This window comes from Berghia stephanieae, chromosome 1 (genome assembly GCF_034508935.2).
Source record: "Berghia stephanieae isolate SIO BIC M18660-M18661 chromosome 1, UCSD_Bste_1.3, whole genome shotgun sequence".
NCBI lineage: Eukaryota > Metazoa > Mollusca > Gastropoda > Nudibranchia > Aeolidiidae > Berghia > Berghia stephanieae.
This window is the reverse complement of record NC_088360.1, coordinates 80,110,420-80,117,919: the sequence shown is the minus strand read 5'-3', so window position 1 is coordinate 80,117,919 and position 7,500 is coordinate 80,110,420. Positions and strand designations below refer to the sequence as shown.

Genomic DNA, 7,500 nt, shown 5'->3' with positions numbered 1-7,500 from the left:
ATATCATCTGAATATGTCCTTTCTCTAAATACTTTTGTTCAATTGTGACGCCTTGCTTCCATACAAATAAGCTCAACATTCTTGACATCAGGTTTCTATATCGTCGCTTGAGTTTATTATTTTGGTGTAAGTACCAGCTAATAATTTTGCGCGTAAGTCGTTGTAGAGACAACTCGTTGGCGGTCAGACCTGCCTCATCAATTTGGCCATGTAGTAAACAGCAGAAGCCTGAATCGATGGAGATAATAAAACAACCTGTAAATCAATATGAGAATGATACAGTCTCTGTTCCTCGTTCAGATTTATCCTTTTCTTTTTTACACAACCATTAGAAGCTGCTGTTGCTCCAAGCTATCGTCCATTATTTACGATGAGAATTCAATTCCATTTCATCGACATTTTTGTACCTTCGTGTTTGACGCATTCATCGCATTTATCTTTTCTTGGCTCTTTTGTAAAATATGCTGTCTGTCTTCCTCTGTTACTATGATACACCTGGTTCCTCTGCACCATCTTTCTTTCAATAGCTTCACTTAATTTTCAACATATTTGTATTTCTTTGATGAATCATATTTAATTCTAACATAACATTTCCGGTCTGTATTTTTTGTTTGACACTAATTTTGTTACATGCAATTAGCCGAACAGTGACTTTCATTATTTGTTCATCTGTTATATCCAAGTGGTCTTGTTTGAAATATCCTGTGGTGTCTCCACAATGTTTCTATTGTTTGGTCTATTTAATGGAGTGAGGCGCTCTGTGTTCAATTGACTATCGATGATGGCATGTATCAGTACCAGGAAGGTTGATATCATTTCTAAGTCGTCTTGGATTGTTTGATCTGAAATATAGATTTGTAACTTTGATAATATGAAACCTTTGATATGATTATTATGATCAGTTACTATATGTAACAACATATTCATTAATGGATGCCTTTATCAATTTCCTTATGCAGTTTTAACGAATACGCAAAGACTTAATATCAAGTCTTTTAAACTAGTTACCAGGATGAAAAAGAAATGTACTGTTACGATTAGGATAGCTATAACCAAGTATAACTTAAGTATAAATCAAGACAAAACAAAACGAAACAAACGAAAAAGGATAAAGCTGTAAAAATGATGTCTCATAATCTATTATTCATGGAAATATATTGGCGATACTTTGATCAACAATTTTCTGTGAAAAGCTTGACCAAATAGTGTCCGATAGTTGATCGTGTATTGTGATGAGGCGGGTTTGCCGCGGTCGATTTTTCTGGTTAGCCTGTGCTTGTATTTTGGAGTCTTTCAAGAAAGAAGCATTCCATCTAATAAATTTATTAAGTTATCCAATTGCTTCAGAGAGTAATCATAATAACATACCAAAGATAAGATTATACAATAAATCAGATAATTAGAAAATTTAATTTAATACATATTTGATTAACATTCAAATTGTTTCACTAATGAGATATATCATTCTCAACGTATTACCTCAGAATGGAATAAAAATATTTGTATAACAATGTTACAACAAATCGTCCTTGATTATTTATTGAGATTATACGTTTTAGATTCGTTTATACCAACAATTTTCCCACAGCACAAAAAACATTAAACTAGAGGGTTTTTTTTCTAATTCCGAGTGATAAAAAAGTGTTTTATACCTTTGATAGCATTGTCCGCCTCATCAGTAAAGCTGTTATGTGGTGTAGCCGATCTATTTGAACCAAAGTCAAATCTAAAATCAAGGAAGGCTTTAGTATGCTTGAGTTGAAACTGATGTCTTGGAGGTTCCATTCACTATCGGTTGTCTCTATAATTTCATTCGATCGATTTTATGAAGGATAGGACCTATCTGACGAAGCTTTCTGTTTTGTCATCTCCACCTTCATTCTTTCTTTTTGAAGAGGAAACATATTACCCTTTTGTTTTGGACTTGGAATTGGAATCGGAGCAATAGGTCTAGATAAACCCTTGGAGTGTAATGTCATTTAAAAACCCTCACTTCATCAATAATCAAAATAGTGCAGCTATGTAGTCTTATGGTATAATCTCCGGCGCATAATTGAGTTCTTGGAAAAGACTTAACTCACATTATCTAGCCGTACCCAGGTGTCAAATGAGTATCTGGCCGTTAACAGCGCTGTCTCTGTCGGGAAAAAAAATGGTAATATCTCTTTACAGGCGCCATGTTCCGCCATACTCGTTTAGTACTGCTGTTGGCCAGGGACCCTTTGTAAAGTGTCCTGACCACGATAAGTGGATATTGCGCTATGTAAATGCCCAATGTTATTTTTTAAAATTATTACTTTTTATTATATTTTTAGTGTAACCGGGATAAATAGGTTTGAATTTCAGCCGCAAAGTGCCTTTAGAAATTGACAATTTAGCAGCTGTGATATTTATGGATGCTCAAAATTTATAGAGTCCACTGTCAATAGAACTCTATTAACAGTAAATTGAAATTTTGATTTTGTAGTTAAAAACACAATCATTCTTTCTAATCCACGAAAGCTCATTACATCTACATCATTTACAACAAACCATCATTGATTTTTTATAGATTTAGATTCGTGCATACCAACAATTTTCCCACCGCACACAAAACATTTAACTACCGATTATTTTCTAATTCCGAGTGAATAAAAAGTGTTTTATATACTACCTTTGATAGCATTGTCCGCCTCATCAGTAAAGCTGTTATGTGGTGTAGCCGATCTCTTTGAGCCAAACTCAAATCTAAAATCAAGGAAGGCTTTAGTATGCTTGAGTTGAAACTGATGTCTTGAAGGTTTCATTCACTATCGGTTGTTTCTGACGTATTTTGATCGCTTGAAAGAGGATAGCGCCGTACTTCTCCGTCTTCTACCTTGAAATCAAAACCAGATGATCAAAGCTTTGAACTAACATTTGAGGTTTGATCATCTTGAGACTAAAGAATAAGAGGGCGCGCTACTAGAGAGGTTAGATCAACGGGCCATCGATATATATATTATATATATATATATATATATATATATATATATATATATATATATAATATATAAACAAAAAGAACTATGATGAGGATGGTTATGATGATGGTGATGGTGATGAAGATGATGATGATGCTGATGATGATGGTGATGATGTTGGTGATGATGATGATATTGGACGATTTAGCAATACAATCGTATTCATACACCAAAAAAAATGTAATATTACCTTTTGGACTCAAAATATTCTTTTATAAAACACTTAAAACGTACCTTTTAAACAAATATTATAAAATGTGATCATTATAAATCAAGAAATGACATAATGTTTTTTTATAGCCCCTATATGTTTATTGGGTATAATAAATCACAACTGATAATTGAATATATTATACAATTTTACTATTTGTATTTAAGTCCTTGTTACGTGTGACACATTTTGCGTTTATATTTGTGTAGAATAAACCTCTCGCTAATATAATGCGTGTGTCATGTTTTCATGTTTCTTTTTATTCTCGAGATTTTATTGCAAAGCGCATAGAGCCCTCCAAAGGAAATATGCGCTATATAAAATTTATTATATATTATTATTATTATTATTATTATTATTATTTATTATTTATTTATTATTATTATATTATTATTATTATTATTATTATTATTAAAAAAAGAAGAAGAAGAAGAAGAAGAAGAAGAAGAAGAAGAAGAAGAAGAAGAAGAAGAAGAAGAAGAAGAAGAAGAAGAAGAAGAAGAAGAAGAAGAAGAAGAAGAAGAGAGGGGTGGAAGAGAGCAAGGAGCGGGTGTGAGTAGTAGAGAGGGAGAGAGAGAGAGAGAGAGAGAGAGAGAGAGAGAGAGAGAGAGGGAGAGAGAGAGAGCGCGAGAATAATATATATATATATATATATATATATATAGATAGAGAGAGAGAGAGAGAGAGAGAGAGAGACAGAGAGAGAGAGAGAGAGAGAGAGAGAGAGAGAGAGAGAGAGAGAGCGTGTGCGTGCGTGCGTGCGTGGGTGTATGTATATGTGTTTTTATTTTTTTTAATTATTTGATCTCCTCCCTTCGACCACCATTAAGATCATTACAAAATTCAAACTGCAATTTGCCCAGAAATTGTGCCTCTCAGGAGACATATAATAATACAGGGTTCGAATTTTTCCGACATCAGACGGGTTTTGCCAAATCAGCACACGAACACACACATTCACACACACACACACAAAGACACACACACATACACACACGCACACACACACATATATATATATATATATATATATATATATATATATATAAACAAAACCCATGAAATAATAGTGCTCATCTTCCACTTCCTGATGAGAGCTAACACTTTAAACAATATTGTAGAAGAAGATCATAATTATACTTGAAATGTTAATATATATTTAATATATATTATATATATATTATTATATATATATATATATATATATATATATTTAATATATATATATATATATATATATATATATATATATACATATATATATATATATATATATATATATATATAAAACAAAGTTACACTCACATTTTTTGGGCATATATATATATATATATATATATATATATATATATATATATATTATATATATGTGTGTGTGTGTGTGTGTGTGTAGTATAATAATGATTTTAATTTGAACACTCTAGAACAACACAATTCCACTGAAATGTATTGATATGTAGTCTTAATGGAGCGAACGACTATTAGATAATATACTATTATTTTGACGTGTTGGGCGGCATCGAGGTTAGATATATTTTGGTCAGCAAAAATCAATTGATCCTTAAGTCCACCAGAGACCCAAATAATGAAGCTATGTAGTGGACTCGGTTCTCGAACCACATCGCTGCGCGAAAGTCCTCCCCAACCATTAAATAATCCTTCCATACTTCTATCGATTTATCTTGCTTGGCTCTCCTCCCAAACGTGTGGAGTGCGAGTAGCTAGAGGAAGCAAGCGTTAGCATCCACACAACCCAAAGTAATTTTTTTTTTTAAAAAGAGATAATCTCGTAGGTTTGTGGAGTCATCCCCCCCCCCCCCCACCCCATTGTAACATTGCACATGTCGTGTCTGGAAGCAAGGAGGATTTGGGTCGATGTGAATGATAATGATATATAAGGTAAATGCCATAACAACGCTTTGCTACAACTGAGTCGCACAGTCTAGATAGAGGATTTGTTGCTTGGATGTATACTCTTATAATTTGTCAGGTTGTATATTATTTATTTATCGAACCGTGTGAATAGAGTGGAGTTTTATGGGCCACGATTTTGAAATGTTACTACTGTTTATTTGGATGTATATTTCCTATTTGTGACCCGTCGTCTTAAAACGGTATTAGGTCCGGAAGATTTAGATGATGAAAATTGCCTTTATATGTGGAAATATTAGACTTTTTTGGTTTTGTTGTTTTTTGGTTTGTTTTTGTTTTGTTTTTTTTTAGTTGATATGTTTTATTGAAAATGTTTCTGTTTAAGCTCGAAGGAAAAAAAATAACGATAAGCAATGAATTGTAAGCTTAAATTTGTTGAACGAAGACATAAACTGTCGACGTTTCGGGTTTTCCCTTATTCAACAAAAGACGATGAATGAAACACTGAGAGATGTGAGGATGGCGGAGTTAAGGTAAAATCTTAACTATGCAATCCCACATTTCTCATTCGTCATCAGTGTTTCATTCATCGTGTTTTGTTGATAAAGGGGAAACCCAAAACATCCACATAATTTGTCATCGTTCAATTGATTGAAGCTTACATTTCATCACTTATCGTTATATTTTATTGACCAAGATATGAATGTGCCGTCAACCAAGATTTCCTATTTTGACAAACTGAACATTAAATGAACTTTTAACCCTCTGATTAAAAAAATATATTAAAAATTGAGCTTTTACATTTAGGACGGGACATGACGCCTCATAGACGATATTACAATTCGGACACAGACAACGCTGTTAACGGCCAGGCACTCATTGTAAAGTAAAACTAATAAATAGAGGTGCCTAAATGAGTCAATAAAATGGAGAAAAAGATAAAGGGAGTAAATCTAACTCATGAATGAACAACACAAAACAAACGACGTTTCGGCCCTTGGCCTTTATCAAGTAAACACAGAATACATATATATTTATATTAGATTGTCATAATAATATAGGCGAAAATGTGTAAATGTGTGTGTTTGCGTGTGTTTGTGTGTGTGTTTGTGCAATGAAAGAGAGAGAGAGAGAGAGAGAAAGAGAGAGAGAGAGAAAGAGAGAGAGAGAGAGAGAGAGATATGAAAAACTATATATATATATATATATATTTCAAGAATAATGTAGGGGGATGGGGAGGGGGGGGGGGGGTTATTGACAGCAATACTGTTATTAGTGGTCCCCTACCTCCGCTGTCAAGATATTGAAAAAAAATATTAATAAAAAAAAAGAGAGAGAGAGAGAGAGAGAGAGAGAGAGAGGGAGAGAGAGAGAGACAGAGAGAGAGAGAGAGAGAGAGAGAGAGAGAGAGAGAGTATGAAAGTGGGAGAACAGGAGTGGAAGGATGCGTTTCAAAGTTATAGTTAAAATAGAGGAGAGTGATAAATTAATTTTAAAAGATCATTCTCGTATAGTTAAAAAATTAATCATTCTCCTAATTCCATATATATATTTTTAACAAGTGTGCGGTTATTCTGTTTACAATTAAATGTTTCATTCGTTTTCGTAACACACACTTATCTATATATCATTATTATCATAATTTATAATAATAATAATAATAATTATTATTATTATTATTATTATTATTATTGTCATTATTATTATTATTATTATTATTATTATTATTATTATTATTATTATTATTATTATTATTATTATTATTATTATTATTATTATTATTATTATTATTATTATTATTATTAATATTATCATTATTACTTATATATTTATCTATTCATTTAATATTGATAATACTTGTCATATATTCTCTTTTTGACTTTCTAGCCCTGGCCGTTGCCTTATTATGTACACTCGAACTTCTCCGCATAGGGTACCGACTCATCATTCATATTACAGGAAGGAAATCCCATCCTTACCTTTATATGGCAATTTAAAAAAATATATATATTAAAATATATATATATATATATATTTATATAATATATCTTTTCATTGAGTTCCTCCATTCCATCATTTGTTCATTTATTTATTTATTTATTTTTATTTATTTATTTATTTATCTATTTATTTATTTATATATTAATTTATTTATTTATTATTATTTTAGTATTATTATTATTTTATTACATTATTTTTTTATTTATCAAATGATTTATTTATTTATTTATTTACTAATTATTGTATTATTGTAATTTTTTTTCTCATTCTATTATTTTTACACATACATGCCAAATATACTTCTAATGATGAGGCTTGTGGTCCGTGCGATGACCCTTTACCAGAGGCAACGGCCCAGTAGATCTTTCCCTTTTAATGAGTGCACTGGGCTTTTAAGTCTTTTTATTTTTATTT

At 31.5% G+C, this 7,500-nt stretch overlaps 1 protein-coding gene across 6 annotated transcripts in view; it reads left to right on the top strand.

The window, feature by feature from the left end:
- The window catches only part of LOC144958488 (uncharacterized), a 115,927-nt gene that overhangs the window by 87,565 nt on the left and 20,862 nt on the right, over positions 1 to 7,500 (top strand). Inside the window, exon 1 of one of the 6 annotated variants that reach the window (XM_078890522.1) lies at positions 5,040 to 5,112. The exons of 4 other annotated variants lie outside the window; for them this stretch is intronic. The gene's annotated coding sequence lies outside the window, so the exon portion shown is untranslated. Of the gene's footprint in view, positions 1 to 5,039; positions 5,204 to 7,500 lie in introns of those variants that run through there. One more of the 6 variants, XM_078890491.1, reaches the window with a different exon arrangement.